Raw genomic sequence first — 19,111 nt, forward strand, 5'->3', positions numbered from 1 at the left:
TGCACAACCAAATCACATTGTGACTGTAACTGGATGAGGGATACGTTTACTCCTTTTACAGGGTATCTGTAACTATTTTAATGGCATATCCATATAAGCTCTATGTGGCCTCACAATATTTAATACCATAGGACAGCATTCGATTTTTTAATAAATGTGACTGGAAGTAACTGTTAATTACATTGTTTTAATATCTGGAAAGTAAAGAGGGTTTTTTAAAAAAAAAATGGCAGTAACTTTATTTGTGAGACATTGGAGATATAACTACAAAGTAATATGCTAAACTCTGCTGTTGGCTTACACATATGCTATAAGCCAAGAATAAAAAATGATGGAATTCTGAAAAAAAATGTATATATACTTATGTATCTATTTATATATCATCTCTATAGTGTATTGTATTTGTACTGCCCCTGTTGTCCAGTCAACCTGAGATGTACATGGTCCCTCTTCCATGTTATAAGCTCACAGTAACCCTGTGAAGATGGGCAAACTGTGAGATAGTGACTGTCCAAGGTCACCCACTGAGTTCAGTAGCTCAGAGTAGTCTAGAACTTGGATCTCCCAACCCAACATCCTAATGACTACAGTCAGCCTTCTGTATCCATGGATTTTGTATCCACAAATTCAATCATCCACAGCTTGAAAATTCAAAATAAAAAATAAAAAAGTAAATTGATTTTGCCATTTTATAAAAGGGACACCATTTTGCTATACCACTGTAAATAATGAGACTTGAGCATCCATAGATTTTAATATCTATCCACAGTGGGTCCTGGAACAAAACCCCAGTGGATTCCAACAGCCCACAATATTCAACAATAGTACAGTGGTACCCCGGGATACGAATTCACCGCGTTACGAAATTTCCGGGGTACGAAAAAGTTAGATTTAAAAAAACTGTTCCGGGTTACGAATGATTTTTCGGGTTACGAAAATCTTTTCGGCGCGTTTCGGCGCGAAATTCAAACCGCGGCTAGCGGCTAGCGGCTTTCCAGCGGCTTTTTCGGGTTGCGAAATGTATCGGGTTACGAACGGCGCCGCGGAACGAATTAAATTCGTAACCCGAGGTAGCACTGTACTAAAGGGAAATCATGCTATGAAGAGATCCATGAACTTAATTCTATCCTCCTTCTTTTCTAACATCACCAGCCAGGATGTATTGGGTGCCTTCAGACAATTAGGATGTCAGAACAGTGTATTTGTGTTGATTATTTTAACAAATAAAGTTTTTGTAAAAAAAAAAAATAATAACAGTCCAGCAGGTTCAGTTTTCACTGCAGGTATTGTAGTCCTGCTGCTGAAGATAGTCAGCTTGGGCCTAATCTCTGAACAGATATCTAAATGTTAACTAGCCAGGGGTTTTAAAAAGTGCTTCCATAAGTTCATCTAAATATGCATTCTCTTGAAACCAAAGCATAGCATTGACCTTTGGATTTGTGGACAGAAACATATCGTGTGTGTGTGTGTGTGTGTGTGTGTGTGTGTGTGTGTGTGTATGTATGCCTGCCGTGTGCATTCATGTGCATTTCAAGCCACTGCACAATAAGCAGGGTAAGATTTTGGATCCTGTAAGCTTGGAAGTATTTTCTGCTATAAATGCTGATGCTAATAAGAGAAGAAAAGTATACACTGCATGTCACTTAATGAACTTAATGACTATCTGCACCTGCTCCAATTTAGCAAAGGCCTAGGAGATACATTTAATAACTTTCAGGCATCGAGAAACTTTTATCCAACCTTCTCAAAGAGTTCTCCCAAACTTTAATTAACAAAATCTCTCAACATGCCAGGAGGTATGTGAATATTAATAATCCTCCCTATCCCTGATGGGTAAATGGAAGCATATAGGGGTCAAATGACTCCCATGTGGTCATAAAGAGAAATCATCAGAAGTGAATAGAACCAGTTGAACAGAGGCCTTGTTTCCCCTTTGGATAGCTACACAAGATTTCAGTTACACTTTAAGGGGCATCTGCTGGAATCTAAAATCTAGTTGATAGATAGTTTGAGGTATTTCTGAAGAAGCTATACAGCCACTGGAAACCTTCAACTAAAGAATTAAGAAATAGAAATTGTCCTCCACCCACTTCCAAGTAAGTTTCTAAACCCCCTTATGATTCCCAGGTCACAGTGTCGCAGTGAAAGGAAAAGTCTCAACTAAAGATGAGTAGAACCTCTTTTTCCCCGTGTACCACACTGCCTGAACCTACAGTGTTTTTTAAAAGAAATACCCTTTTTGACTAGAATTCCCAGAATCCCCCCTACAGGATGGACAGTGGCTGTTCTGCTTGGGAGATTCTGGGAGCTGTAGCCTAAAAAGAAATATTTTCACACTCAGCACAATCAATTGTTAACACTAAAGAAAATCAATTATCTTCTTGGGCAATATATTGCCTTCTCTGAAACAGAGGCTGCAGCTCATGGTATCCCATCATCATCACACATCTGTGTACTAACCAGACCTGAATCTTTTTACCTTCCAGGATCATATGGGATCTGGTGCCCTCAGACAAAGTGGCAACAATCAAGGTTATTTATCAGCCTCATTTATCCAGTCATTTTGTCCAAATCCTCTGCCAGGCTGAACTGAAAATAATCCCATTTGACCAATTCAAGTAGATATCTGGACATCTCCACAGTGAATTTATCACGGCAGTGTAAAATTCAAGGTGAATATCGATGACAGTGCCTAGCAAAGTGGTCCCAGCCAACCTCTGAGCAGTGGCATCCCCACCCCTGGTATCATCCTGTGTAGGGAGGCTGGCGAGAGATGGCAGAAGCCAAAAAGACATGCTCATCCCTTCTCTTTTGCCAAGGTAGCAACAGCCTTCTCCTGAGGAGACCACTGCCACTGTGTCAAAGCCGGGACAGTTATATCCAGCCTCCTCCTTCATCGCGGCAGTAAAAGATTCCTCCTGTTGCTGCAGCTCTGAAGTCGGGAGCAGTGCACTCACCCCTTCTTGCCCACCAGCAGGAAGACTCCATTTTCTGGGATGTCACCCCATGCAGTCTGCACTACCACCACCACCGCACCTTTCTGTTGATGCCACTGCCTCTAAGGATTGCACAATGACTTTATTGGAGTGAGATTTCTATAGCCTGTTCATCATTTTTAAAAACTCTGCTCGATTGCTCACTTCTTGAGAATGCAATGGAGACAGAGAAGTACAAGGATTTTTCCATCAATCACTCATTTGGTCATACAACCTATAAGATCTATGCCATCTGCATTCTAGCCATTATCTACCTATTTCCTCATCTGCAGTTCCCCAGTGAAGTTTAGCCAGAGAGGACACTTGGGAACAATTGCGTGAATAGCCCATTCTGTCTTAGCCGTCCTTATAGTAAAAGCAAGGTTTTTGCAGAAGTGCCCAGCCGTAGGTAACTGGAAATACCCAAGGAGCCTCCAAAGATCCCTTGGATTCTATCAGTTTGAGAAATGGACCATGGCTACAATCAGTCGCACCTACAATCAGGTGGGAATAGCTACAATCATCACCAAGAAATAATATGCCCATGGCTGTGAGAGTGTTCACATGATGATGTTCAGATCAAACTGAACTGAAAAGAGATGGACTGGGGCTTTGCCATACACCCCTTTCCACATGAAATAAAGTATCAGCTACATTGATAAATTTCCTGCCTCACGTTGGTTGCATCTACTGCAGAATTAATGAAGTTTGACCCTGCTTTAACTGCCATGGCTCAATGCTATGGAAGTCTGGGATTTGTAATTTTGTGAGATAACTTTCGGTGTCAGAGAGCTTGGGTACCACAACAAGCTACAAGTTGCAGGATTCCATAGCATGGAGCCATGACAGTTAGATTGGCATCAAATGCATTAGTTCTATACTGTGGCAGCAGCCTTCATGCATGGTAAAATCCTAGTGTATAAGATCGGTGAGCAAATCTCATGTTGTTGTTGTTTTCTTTTTAAAAATACCTCTTTAAGGGAAGCAGCTTTCTAACATTTTTTTGTTGTTAGTCACATCCAGCAACAACCCCCCCCCCCCCGGATCTCTTGCTGAACTTCTGCAAGCTGGTAGCTCGGCTTTTTCTCTTCTTGCCACAACAGCAATGTTCTGTCTTGCCACATCTTTGTCAGTGTTCACTAAAGCTGGCCAGGGACTTGCCTCTAGTCTAGACTGTAGTGTTAATTGCAGGTTGTACAGCCTGCATTCTGCTTTTGCCATAGCTTTGGCCACTGTCATCACTTTGATCTTTATCCTTGGAAACCACATTCATTGAGAAAAGTTAAAGCAAATTTATCTCCTAGAGAATTACCATCAAAGGCTATCGCTGGCTAGTTCTTTCAACTTGAACCTCATCCTTGAAACACTGAGACTGTAATTAGAACTCAAAAGGCTGACTAATGTTCATCTTCTCTCAGTTTCTTGCTGCAGAAATGTTGAGGTGCATACTCTCGTGTCTTACTTCAGGCAGAACACTGACTTTCTGGATTTATATAACTATAAATTGGATTTATATAACTTTAATCAAATTTTATGCTAGGACATAAAGCTTCATATTTAAGTAATATTGTGCTGACAATGAAATCCAAAACCATGTTATAACATTAACTTAGTTGGCCTTAGATTATTAGATTTATAAATGATATAGTTATTTGAGAGCCAGTGTTGTGTAGGGGTTTAAGTGTTGGACTATGATTCTGGGGATCAGGGTTCAGTTCCCTGCTTAGTTTTGGAAATCCACAGTGAGACCTTGGGTGAGTCACACACTCACAGCCCCCCAAAATCCATGATAGGTTCACCTTAGGGTCACAATAAGTCAGAAATGACTTGAATCTCAAAACAACAGCTAGAGGATTTGGTTACAATAACATTGTTCCTAGTGATAATATCTTGTCCTCCAGAATTTACAATGCAAGTTCATCACTTGTCTACTCATAAGTAAATTCCACTGAGTTAAATCAGCTTGCTCACAGTTAAATATGTATTTGACTGCACCTTTAAAACCCCCCAAATTTATTAGTTCCAACTAGAGATATAACTATTTGGTAAGTTGGAAGTTGGTAAGTCAACTATTATGTAAGGCCCCATACAGACAGGCCAAAATAAAGCTGCTTTGGGTCACTTTGGAGGTATGCTATTTAAAAGATGCATGCATACTAAGAGTCCGGAAGCCACGCCAAAGCCACGATCCAGTCATAAGGACTAGAGCGCAGCTTTGGCGCAGCATCATTTAAATAGCATACCTCCAAAGTGACCCAAAGTAGCTTTATTTTGGCCTGTCTGTATGGGGCCTAAGTTTCATTTGTTCAATAAGTCTACCTAATTATGAAAAACAATTGAATTTAGCTCCTAATACTAATACTTAAAATGATGTTGAAATTCTTTATTAATTCTAAAGATACCTTTGATACAAGATAATCAAAGGAAATCCATGTTATAATATAATAAAATTAATGTAATGTAATAATATAATATAATATAATATAATAATATAATATAATATAATATAATATAATATAATATATGTAAGCCAGTATAATCTAGTTTAACATATTATTTCATCCGTGTGGCTGCATTTTTCTTTTATCAGTTTTTAAAGATGATACATAAGAATTTAGAAAGTAAATCCTTCATTGTACTTCTACTAACTTCAACAGAGGCAAAGGTGGCCAATAACTGGAAGAAAAACGAAGTTGCTAAGAGGCTGGAATAGATCAAGGAGGCTTGGAATACCATACTAATGGAAAAGCTGACTCACAAAATCAGAGCAACGAAAGGATTCAAGTTGATGCACATTTATAGAAATCTGGTTTTCCTTTATCAACTGTATCAGAGTTGGGAATTCTACAGCCCATAGGCTGTTGTGGACTCTGGAGGGTGGGAATATGGTGAGCTCCTTGAGAACTCTACTGACATCTCCAAAAAGCCCTGGCAGCTCATCACATCTTTTATTTCACACATCTAAATGCTGACTGACAGCCCTACAGGTGGGGCTATATGATGCTGTCCTGGAGAATCTCCACACTGAAATCTCCATTCCTCAAAATAGTGTGAAAAACAATGAGAAGTATGGTATCATCATTTCCGGTCACCCAAAATGGCTGTCTTGACAAAACATTGCAGCACTTCAGAGATGCAGAGGTGCCAAAAAGAGAGTAGCACAGGGTTTTGTGGGCTCTACACCTGGACTTATATCAACCATAATGGGGATTTCAGCAAACTAGTTCAAGAACATTTGGATCTGCAGAAAGGCCTCTTTGCCCTTCAAAATAACTTAATTGTACTTGAAAGATAACCTTCTGGCCAACAGAATCAGTTCATACACTAAATCAAGCTAAATAGCAATGAAACAACAGAATACTGCAAATGTTTTGTGTTTATACATTTTATAGATTTGCATTATACTTTTTTAAAAAATGAAGTTGTCTCCACTCACACACTCCTGTTCTCACACCTCCACCCTCAACTTTTTATTTGCTAGAATGAACAAATGGGAGAGGGGAAGCAATTAAATTTTGTAGCTTTTAAAACTGGCCTGTGTATATGGTTAGAAAATGCCATAAATGCTTTAAAAAATCTTCTTGCTAGTTGTTAGCAATGTGCAGCCCATATGAATTCCTATATAACAGGAATGGAAATAATGTTGAGAAACCCTGTAAAAAGTTTTGTGGTCTGAATTTTAATGAATGTAGTTTGATACAAAGAGTTTCTCACAACATGGCAAAGTGAATCATAAAATACTGGACCTTGAAAGTTGATGCATTTTTTTAAACAATGGCCCAGGGACTGTTTACGTAATGAATTGTAATTAACCCACCTTCCATATCTTTTATGAGTGTTTTGCCAATTAGCCTTGCATGCTTGCTAATGACTCATGGCCTGCGCATGTCTTTACAGAGCACACTTGTTAGTCTGTTAAGTCAGCAGAAGTATGTGGCATGTTGATGTTGATGCAGGTAAGAGTCACCCGATACTAACAAACACTAGAATGATCCCAAAGCCCAAGATAATTGTAATGTATAGCAACGTCAAGAGACTTTTGGTTTTTGAAGGATTGTGAGGAATGTACTGGGCTCTAGCTGAAACATCTGTTGTTACTTAGTACTAACATATATAATACTGCTAATTGCTGAGACATCTTTGTTTTCCTTACTTAGCACTAGGGTTAGAATGGTTTTATTTTTGTGGTTCATGGCGTCTTGCCATTTGCAACACAAGCTCTACTCTAAAGAAAATAAAAATGCCTTGCAGGCTGCCTACTTATGTGGTGGGTAGACTTTCTATTTTTAAGAAAAAATTGAAGGTATTAGTGTGATAATGCACTGCATGCACATAGCATGCATAACTGTAACTTGCCAGGATTAGATGCAGATTGATATGTATCTGATTCACACCTCTAACATGGTCTTATCTAATATGGGAGAAGGCAGAAGCCTTTGTATTGCACTTTCTGTTAATTTGGGCTGTTAGATTTAACTTTTGCTAGTGTAACCTATAACATTTTACATGGATAAATACCATTTGCCTCTTAGGGCCAGAACAGACTTCCTGGTGGCTTGGGGGCATGGTGTATGCACAACAATGCCCCCAAGCAGACAGGCTGCCACTGTGAAGCCATCCAGTCATTTACACGGCAACAGTTTTTCGGCGCTCCAACAGCATGGTGTTTAGATGCTGCACATCGCAGGAGTGCCAAAGAGCTATGATGGCAGTAGAAAGGGCGCCCTTTTTAGCGCAAAAAGGAGCGGCATTTTGCCACTTCTTTTTGAGCCAGAAAAAAGCCAGTTTGGGGCCACAGCATGCAGTTGCCGGTGCCCCAATCTAGCACTAAAGGGGCAGTGTCATGCTGCCCCTATACAGTCATCTTATGACCCTTACATGGGTTTTGGGGTTATTCAAGATGGCAATACAGAAAATCCGTAGTTTGAACAATGTTTGTTATGGAACAGTGTTGTTTGGAAAAAGAAAATAAGAAGATATAAACCTTTGAAATGACACTTAGGGTACAGCTTTGCACAGCCCATGAAGCTGAGGTGTCTCCAGAAGAATAAGAGAAGAATGATGTAGCATATTGGCTCACACTACCTGATATTTTGGACTTCAGCTCCAGTTTCAGTGACCATTGATCATACTAGCTGGGGATTCTGGATGTAAAAGTCCAAAATGTCTAGGGGGTTAAAAGTTGAAAACCATTGTCCTAACAAATTCCTGCATCTCCTGATTAACCTTTAGACCCAAACATGACAGCCACAGGACTAGAGAACCCCCTGCTCAGCTCTCCTGGATACCTCTTAGCCTCCAAATTGTTTGCTGGGGACCAGCCCTATGAAGATAGATGTATGTAATATATTGAAAACAGTGTAATGGTTTAACATCCAAGTCAATTATTTGTTTATTATTTTTGTTGTGTGTCTTCAATTCAGTGTCCTAATCCAGTGCTCAGACCATTATATCACGCTGGCTCCCATTTGCTTATGCTGTTATTATTTATTTAAATATCTCAGTCAGTTGTTTTCCTGTCAGTCTGATACAATCTAATACTAATACATTTTGATTGCCTACCAGAAGTTCAGCAGTGATGAAGTCAGTCCCAATTCCTTTGAAATGGGGTTCTGTAGCCAGGGGTACAGAAAAAGTACCTGTCCTGTGCACTCACCAACCTGGTCTCTTGGGCTAGTGAGACATGCAATAAGGCCTCCAATGAGGGTCTCACATTCTGAACAGGCTCATTGGAAGGAAGTGATCTTTCCAATATTCTGGCCCCAAGATGTTTTAGGCTACTGTAGGTCAAAACAAGTACCTTGAATTGAATTGGGAACAAGTGTGTTTGGTTTAAGACTAGTGATATAAAGCCTTAATAATTCAGGACCAGCAATTTGGATTTTACAGAGAGTGTCATGATGAACCAGAACAAATTCTGACACATTCATGCAATGTTTCCTTTGCACTAGTTTGGGCCCTAGACTACAATTCTCATTATCCATTCTGGCTGAGGAATTTTGGGATCTGTGGCTAAGGAAAGTTACTTGTCCAAGTTCTGATTTTAATAAGGATCTGGACAATCTGAAGCATGGGACAGCAACCAGAACAGTGAGAGCTGAGACTGGAAAACAGGAATAGCCTATTTTTCCAACTGGTTTATTTCAGTTTTCTTTTCAAACCACAATGAGATTCACTTACAATTTAAAACAGCTACTACTGCATTGAGGTCACATAAAGGACTTGCTGTGCACTTCAGCGTAGACCTTTGGAATGTACAAGGAGGAGATAATTCCCTCCTACATTCAGGTCTCCAAAGTGAAAAAAAGGAGTTTCCACTATATTCTTCTTTCAGCAAAGGGGAAAGTTCTCCTATAGTATCTGTTCTATAGGAGAATGGATTTGGGGAGATTTGGAGAGAAAAGGTACATATGCTTATTGTCCCCATTACTCTCATACTTTATCAGTAGACTCTAGACCAAGGATGGGCAATTCTGGCCTCCCAGTTGTTTTGGAATACAAAAAGCTAGGAGTTAGACTGCAAAATCCATAACCCTAGCCTAAATTATACTGACTAGGCTTCTAGGCATTGTAGAACAAGCAGTCTCTAGAGGCCCTCACTTATCATGATAATCATTACCATGGCTGAGTAGTTTCCTAGGGCTAGTCTACACCAGGGACAAAAGTTCAAAAGTACTCTTTTCCCTGTATCCACCATGGTCCCACCTGATGTACATTTTTCTCCACAGAGACTTTAGGTGGATGGGCTACACTACCCAATTTTCCCTGCTGAACCTCCTGGGTCTGCTGCTCCCACCACCACTGATGCCACTGTTCCTGCCACCCCCACCCCCACTGCTACTGCTACTTTTCAAACCTAATGCCCAGGCAAGTTTCTGACTGAAATGGTATGGTTTTTCCCTTCCTCTCCGACAGCAGTGACGGCTACACTGATGTGTCCATCACTCTGAGAGAAATGAGGACCTAGCATGTGATCTGAAAGTCTTGTCTGGCTTAAAAGCAAGTGGCTGCAAGCCAGTGGTGATGGTGGCACTAGTGCCAAAGGAAGGGGTAAAAACTTCACTCTTCAGGTTAGAAACTGGCCAGGACATTAAAATGACAACTCCTATCATGGCAACTTACAGAGAAGATTCCTGAGTTTAAAAACCCCACAATGAGGTAGAATACCCTGAATCTGGGCCAGATAGAGTCATACATCATGGCATTATCACCATAGATAGGACTATAAGGCAGCATCTTGTGTGGCCTTATGGCTCTGGATTTGAGGAAGGGTGGGTTTTAAAACATTTTTAAGCAGTGTAGACAAGCCCATAGCATGCCCACCTATAAGGAGGAGCAACTGTATTACAAAAAGATGAGGGAAATTTTACTGACACCGTTAAGAAATACATTAAATGATATTCAGAAAACTGACCTACCAGAATCTTGGAAAGAAACACATATCATAATGATCGCAAAAGAAGGCATAGGTAATAGAGAAGTACAAAATTATAGATCTATCTGTCTAATATATAATGATTATAAAATTTTAATAAAATTTTCACGTCGATTATAGCAGAAAGATTGAAAAGAATATTGACTGAGTTAATGCACGAAGATCAAAATGGCTTCTTGCTGAAAAGATACATCAAGGATAATCTGAAAAAAGCACTTAACGTAACAGAATATTATGAATACCACAACAAAAAGCAATTGGCAATGATCTTCATTGATGCTGCGAAAGCTTTTGATAAGGTGAGCTGGATATTTGTGCATGAGACAATAAAAAAAATTAACATGGGAGATTTGAGAAATGGATTAGTGAAATTTGCAAAGAACAAAAAGCACAAATAATAATCAATGAAGAAATGACAAAGCACATAAATATTCAGAAAGGCTCACATCAAGGCTGCCTCTTGTCACCCTTGTTGTTCATTATGCTATTAGAGATATTAACTAATATTATTAGAGAGGATGAAGAGATCCAAGAAACTAAAATAAAATGGCAAAGCTATAAAATAAAAACTTTTGTAGATGATTTGGTCTGTTTCCTAGAAGATCCTGTAACATTACATTACATTAATGCCATAAGGAAAAAGTAAACTTACTGACTTTGCCCAGGAGCAATGAGCTGGAGATTGTAATTGCTCTAGAAAATATTTTAGGGGAGAGACAAGAATCACTCATTCTAACTAATTCCATCCAGTATAAAGTTAGAGCCACATGAATACCAGTTATAAGAGAAACTAATCCTGTTTCATCTCTTAAAAGTGGGGCAGGCAGGCCCTTTGGTACAGCCAGCAGGGATTTCAAAAAAGTATTTTGTATAGGTTCTAGGGGAAAGGCACTGTTATGACACCATATTTCTGCACCATATAATAATTGTGGGACAATTATTATGAATACCTCAACAGCAGGGGCAACCAAGTTCTCCCCCCGCCTGATATCTATGAAATCTCAAAAGGGAACTGATGGAATAGGAAGATTTCAGTTTAAGTGAATGAAAATGTGTGTGCCAAGATAAATTTGATTTAAAGCCTACACCCAAATATTTAAAGATTCTTGATCTATACATTTTGTATTCAGTCTCCATCTATGTGATTTTCTCCTTTCCTCCAAAACTACTACTTTAGTTTTAGAATGACTGACAATTAGTTGCTTGCCTGAGCAAAAGACATTGAATTTGTTTAATAGTCTCCTCATCCCAACCAACGTGGCAGAAATCAAAATGGCTCGATACAGACGGGCCTCGTGGCACATCTTGATGACGTGCTAGGGTTGCCTTGGGGCATCGCTTACAGATGCCTCACAACCTTAGCACATCTTCCGTATGTCAAAATGGCAGCGCCCTGTACAGATGGGCACCACCATTTTGATGCAATGGACAGCTAGTGTCCGCATGTCGCGGCACCATAATGATGTTGTGAGTGTGCCATTGGTGCACTGAGGCATCATTATGGCACCGCAAAACCTTTTTGGGCAGTCTTTACTGGGCCAATAATATCATCAGAATATAAGAGAACTGAGAGTTTAGTTTCCAGAATGGAGATTAGAAATAACTCTGGCTCTAGTTGTAAAATTTATATAAAAAATGAATAAAAAGGGGGACAAAAGACATCTTTGTCATCATCCTTTTTCTGTGGGGCTATTATCAGATAAAAATCCATTAGAGCCAATTGATTTATTTGCGCAATAAAATTGCACTCCTATAGGCATTTATTAAGGGATGCAGCGGCTTCGCGATTCATACATTAGTTCTGACAATTGTAAGATCAGAAGGCTGGCATTTCGAGGCCTGACTGCTGCATGATGGAGTGAGCTCCTGTCACTAGTCCCAGCTTTTGCCAACCTAGCAATTCGAAAGCATGCAAATGCAAGTAGATAAAAAGGTACTACTTCAGTGGGGAGGTAACAGTGTTCGGTGCAGTCATGCTGACTGCATAACCACAGAGTCGTCTTTGGACAATGCTGGCTCTTCAGCTTAGTAATGGAGAGGAGCACCACCCCCTAGAATTACTTATGATTAGACATTCTTGTCAAGAGAAACCTTTAGCTTTACTTTTATAGGCATTTATATAGGATTATGCTTTACTAAATACAATGAGACTAACATCCACTTAAAATCCATTTAAAATGTGTTTGTGTCATGTGCCTCCAAGTCATTTCTGACTTATGGTGACTCTAAGGTGAAACTATCATGGGGTTTTCTTGGCAATATTGGTTCACAGAAGGTTTGCCATTGCCTTCCCCTGATGCTGACAGCATGTGACTTGCTCAAGGTAATCCAGTGGGTTTCATGACCATGCTGGCAACTGAACCCTGGTCTCCAAAGTCCTAGAACAACACTCAAACCACTATGCCACACTGGCTCTTAAAATACACCACTTAAAATACAAATGATTAAAAAACCATGTGGAAGTCTGTACCATGGAAAATAGTGTATCTTCTAATAGCCCTACATTGTGTGACTTCATGTAGTGACAAAATGACAGAAAACTGAAAAGCTTCAGAACATTCATAATGCTGGCTTTTAATCCACCTCCAATATTTTGAAAAGCAGTTTAGCACTTAATCATTGTTATCGCTTAGCCCTAGCAATTTTTAAAAAAATGATACTTATAGGACAGTTTCATTTTAAAGGGATACTTATAGGCCAGAATCCTGTTGGTAACATATCTGTACTTCATGGACGTAACCTCTGACATTATGAGAAAGTATTTCATATCTCCATGCACAAAGCTGTATCTGTACATACATACACATTCAAGGCAGGTTCAGAGCAGTAGGAGAAAAAGAGTGGACATTATTGTCCTGGATTTCCAGAAGAGATATTCTTGCAGATTTTTCTGTTCTGCAAGCATGATTTAGGACTGTAGCTACAGAACACTGTTTTATCACCCTCATATCAAAGCTCTCCTAACATGGTGGCATGCATTTTAATGTGCATATTTATACTGGACTGTAGCATGTATTCCCTGAATAAAACTTTCTATAACTTAGGCATGGTAAATTGCTATATAGATAAATTGCTGTGTGTGAATCTTAGGACAGAGATGGGGAATATGTCGCCTTTCAGCTGCTGTTGGAGTGTAACTGCCAACAGTCCTAGCCAGTATCAGCAGTGATAGGAGATGATGGAGAGGATGGAGTCCTATGTTATCATAGGAGTGTGGCTAGCTGAATGAGTATCAAATGAAGATTCCTTCCAAGTTAAATAGCTGAAGAAGCCAGTGCCAAATTACTGATGTTGCTGAGTGATTCCCATTTAGCTCTGAGTTTAAAAGATATTTCCATAAGTGTAACAAGGTGAAGTGAACCCTTTCTGAGTGGTAAACAGATTACATCAACACCATTGCTCAAGAAACAAGCCATTTCATTGCTCTGTGTTTACTAAAAGGTGTCTTGAGTTGCTCACCCAGGTAAAGTAGATCCTGCCATCTGCTAGTTGATCACCTGGCAATCTTTTCAAGAAGCAAGTCTATGTCACTAAGTATGTAATAATATTGTAGATGATGAAAAAACTGGTATGATGTATGACTAAAGCCTTGATTAACCTAAACTTAAGTGAATTAATAACTAGGATATCATGGCATATCTGGCTATTTCCCAAGTCTAGATGGATGTAGCCAATACAGGCCAATCTGAGTGGCTAAAATAATTCTGAAAATTGAGTGACTGAAAATTTAATCTCTTGTTTTATATTTTATATTATTACCTATTGTTTTATACGTGTTTTCTAGATTGCACGCCATTGGCAGGTTTTATTTTTATTGATTTGATCATTTGTATGTACAGCGCCGTGTACATTTACAGTGCTTTAGAAATAAACTATAATAATAGTAAAACTAAATTGTTTTCCTCAAAAGTAGGGAGAGGAGAACCCTTGGAATTTTGTCTACTTTTATTATTAATTTTACCTGGAATTTTCACAGGACTTGGCATGATATTTCAGATGGTCAGAGACTGAGTTTTCATCACATGATTTAACTTTATTAAATTCATGGAAAAAGTGTTGACACATTTTTATTTATAAATAGAAAGCATATGGTTACCTAATCATTAAGAATCACTGAACACCTACACAGAAGGATTATAATTATAGCAATAGTCATACAATATGGGAAGCCCTACCACAAATTCTTTGGGTGTTGCTTGAAGTACTTTGCTGTGTCTGGACAAATAATTTGGATGATGATCTCTTAAACATAATAATCTACGAGGATGACAACTGAAAATGAAATTAGAGCTGCCCTTTATGGTTTACAGCAAAGAGGTAGTACTGGTTTCAGTGACTACTTTAAAACTGCTGGGTTTCTGCCTAAGATACATCTTTCTGTGCATAGTTTAATATTGAAACAATAAATAATTATAACAGCCTGGCTGCATAGTAATACTACCCCTGCTCAACAGTCTACTTGGGAACACAACCCTAAACTTACACCAATAATAATAATAATAATAATAATAATAATAATATATTTATATTCTGCATTTTTGCAGAGGAATCAAAGCGGATTACACCAGCATAAGACTAAAACATCAAGATATTGGGTAGGAAGCAAATGTAATCCTGTTTAGAAAGGAATTTATTGTAATCAATAAGAACTGGTTTAGTAATTCTCTCAATATTCTCCAACTCTGTTTATGTTTCTAAGGCAAATAGGTGATTCTCAGATATTTGAAATTTGAGATAATCTTAATGTAGGAAAATCGGCTGTGTAAAACCTGGGATCCTTTGATAATGGACAAAGTCTCCCAACACTTTACAGTACTACTTTCTCACAACACAGCTTCCTTTCATCTCTTGCATTGCTAGTAACTAAGGGGGAAATTTAATAAACCTGAACCCTTTTGGGCTAAATCTAATGCTATCCAATTACTTCCAACTATAGTAAAAATACTGAATCAGTTGCTGAATGGTAAATCAAAACTTAGGTAAATCCCTTTGATTCAACAGTAATGGCAAATTGAAGAGCTGTGAGGTGGTAAATGCTCAACAATGTACTTCTCTGTTGATAGCTCTCCAGGAAATAGCTTACAGTATAGTACAGTATGAACCTTGTATCCATGGGACTAGTGCCTGTGGTTTTACTTACCCATGTCCAAAAAAACATGTTTTCTCTAAACATTTTCTGGGTCCTTCAGCATGATTCTGTGGTATGCTTCTGGTAGAAGTTGGCCATAAATGTGCACTGGAAGACCTAGAAAATGATAGTGAGGTGTCCTCTAGAAATCTCTAGGTCCTCCAGCATGTCTCTATGGCCATCTCCTACTGGAAGTCATTCATTTCAATAGGGTTCACTATTGTCCATGCATTTTACATTTCCATGAGAAATCTGGGACTATGTCTGTCACAGATATGGAGGTCATACTGTTTGGCCCTACCATTAGGCTGAATGAAACTGTTTTCTCGTCTAGTATATCTCACAGCTGGGCAACACATATTACTTAATTCTGTCCTGTTTTTATTGTCAGGAAAGAAGAGAGGAATTGGTTTACTGGATTTTCAAGCCCACCTGCTAAAATTAACTTGCCTACCCATTGGTACTATGACAGCCTGATTGTAGAGGGAAGCACCATTTGCTACTCTGCCTCAGGCACCAAAACATTCTTTGCTAGTCCTTCAGGTTTCCCCATAGAAAATCTCATATGGGCTCCACTGGTCTTCTCAATCTCTAGTGTGGGTCATCATTCAGTTTGTGCCATCCCTTCACTCGAACAATGTTAATAATGAGTAACATTAAATCATTATTAATTTTTTTTTAAAAAAAAGCATGCTTGCTTGTCAATCCTGATGCACCCTGTCCCTCCCTCTTCCCTCTTAAATGCAGTGTTGTGGGAAAAAAGAACAAAAAAGAAGCCCCTGAAATAACTAAAACATAGACTACTGAACTAACCAACAGTTAGAAAGGAGCCACCTGTAAAAATAGGAAACTTATACTCCAGTTTCATTTTAATGAGTCTCCAGAAGAACCCAAGAACCTCCTTCCTAATTTATACATGGAAGGCACTAAGCATAGACAGCCATGTCTAATGTTCAGCGGTTTGCTGATCTGGGGGTGGGGGACAATGGCTGTATGCCTGGTAGTGTGACTGCTATAGGTGAAACTTAATTCATTTGGATGCCGAACAGTCCACTAGAGAAATGTAAACCTTCTGCCAGCAGATGAAAAAGTAGCTGAGTCCAAAGGATGATCACACTTTATACTATGATTTTTGGGAAATGCCTCCACGCTCAGCCTGATCCATATATCTAGGCGAACTACAAAACATGACCAGAATCTCGTTGGGGCACTGTGTCTTCATAGTGAACTTATATTTATGGGAATTAGAATTATAAAGTTGTGCAATGTCCATATCCAGTAGAGGCCTGACGTTATGATACTATGTAGCAGAGCTGGTAAAGTGTCCAATGCACATTGGTACCCAATCTACAATGGGGCTGATATACAATGGGACCAAAGTGCATCTGCCCTCATGTGCATCACATGAGCATCAGGCATCAATATGTGTTGGACATTCTTGAAGATGACCCATTACACATCGTTCCAATTCAGTAACCGGGATTCTTAGCACTTCTGCTATATAGTTAGGTATACACAAAGTTACATTACGTAACAGGTCATACAGGATTCAAGTGCATATATATTATTCATGAAAGGTGAAAGACAGAAAGATAGCTAACATGGAATTCTGTTAGGAAAACCATGTGGAGAATGCATCTATCCAAGGTAAATGAATCTCCATAGGGAGAAACAGAGGGATCTTGCTGTATCCAGTAAGCAGAGCAGGTTTTGCAACAGAAATCAGGTGTGCAGACTCCCTCTGTCATGAAAGGTACCCTTAATCATTGCAAGAGAAAGGAGTTTAAGATACAGTGTGGAAGGAAAATGTGATACTTCAGTCAGATGGAAAAAAATCATTGCAAGATCCAAATGCCATATCTGTAATGCAGCTAAGTTGTTGTTTTGGTGTTTATGTTTTTCCTAATATATTGGTCTATTTGTCACAATATAGTTCCTTGGGATTTGCTAGTTATTGTAACCTATGTATTGCTCCACTCATTTCATACTTTTGTTTCTTGCAATTTCTTGGCACTACACAACACCTTCCCAAAGAATTTTTAAAACCAGGGTATGGTTTACTGAAGTAGTCCTCTGGCTGGCAGGGCAAATTTTTTCCCCTCTGAATTTTTTCATTTTCTCCCCTTACAATTACAGTGCCATTGTAGAAAAGGACTATTTCATGGACGCACTATAACACTTTTTTAAAAGGTAAGAATGGAGAATGACAACCACCCCCCCCCCCCAAATATATCATGGAATGAAAAAGAAACCTGCTTGAGGGTGGGAATAAAATGCTGAAGCTGGTGCCAGGAATTGCCAGAAAACAGAAAAACAGAAACATCATTTGGATATTTTTTAAAAGCCCAAGAATGACAACAACAAATACCACAACCTACTAGTATATTTGCTCCATCTGGAGGAGACAAATAAATTCAGAAATAACATGGAGATGTAAGAAATAGCAAAGAATTCAATGATATCTAAAAGACTAACAGAGAACAACAGCAGCAGCAGCAACATCTTGCCAAATGAAGGCCAGTGATTAACACTGTCATATTTTCCTTTCTCCTATATGATTTTTAACACCTTTGCCTGATGAAGAAGCCAGTGGACCTTCAACAGCTTGCAACACATATTTTCTACATTTCCATTGGCCCACTAAATGTATCATTGTTTTGTGGATTTTGGAAGTTTTATAGTGTATGTTTTTGTGGATCCTAGCCCTAGGGTTGCCATAGTGCCGGACCTCGAAACCGGGAAAAATGTAGGACAAAATTTTCAAATGTAGGACACACAAAAAGTGTGTCCTACATTTGAAAATTCTGTCCTACATTTTACCGCGATCGCAGCGGGGAGCGGAGGCCAAGCGGCAAGGGAAAGCCTCCACTTAAGGAGGCTTTCCCTCCCCGCCTGGGCCCCGCCACGATCGCAGGGACCAGGAAGGAGGGGAGGAGGCCGGCGGCGATCGCCCCGGCCTCGCCTCCTTCTTGGCCCCCGCAGGGACCAGGAAGGAGGGGGGAGGCCGGCGGCGATGGCCGGGGCTTCGCCTCCTTCTTGGCCCCCGCGGAGGCCAGGAAGGAGGTGAGGAGGCCGGCGGCGATCGCCCCGGCCTCGCCTCCTTCTTGACCCCTGCGGAGGCCAGGAAGGAGGGGAGGAGGCCGGCGGCGATCGCCCCGGCCTCGCCTCCTTCTTGGCCCCCGCAGGGACCAGGAAGGAGGGGGGAGGCCGGCGGCGATGGCCGGGGCTTCGCCTCCTTCTTGGCCCCCGCGGAGGCCAGGAAGGAGGGGAGGAGGCCGGCGGCGATCGCCCCGGCCTCGCCTCCTTCTTGGCCCCCGCGGAGGCCAGGAAGGAGGGGAGGAGGCAGGCGGCGATCGCCCCGGCCTCGCCTCCTTCTTGGCCCCCGCGGAGGCCAGGAAGGAGGGGAGGAGGCCGGCGGCGATCGCCCCGGCCTCGCCTCCTTCTTGGCCCCCGCGGAGGCCAGGAAGGAGGGGAGGAGGCCGGCGGCGATCGCCCCAGCCTTGCCCCAGGCCTCAGAAAGGCCTTGGAGCTGCCGCGGCGGCGGAGGTGGCCGCGGTGGGCGGGGCCGTCCCG

This window comes from Sceloporus occidentalis, unplaced genomic scaffold (assembly GCF_023333645.1).
Source record: "Sceloporus occidentalis isolate IW3139 unplaced genomic scaffold, rSceOcc1.0.p SCAF_4, whole genome shotgun sequence".
Lineage (NCBI taxonomy): Eukaryota > Metazoa > Chordata > Lepidosauria > Squamata > Phrynosomatidae > Sceloporus > Sceloporus occidentalis.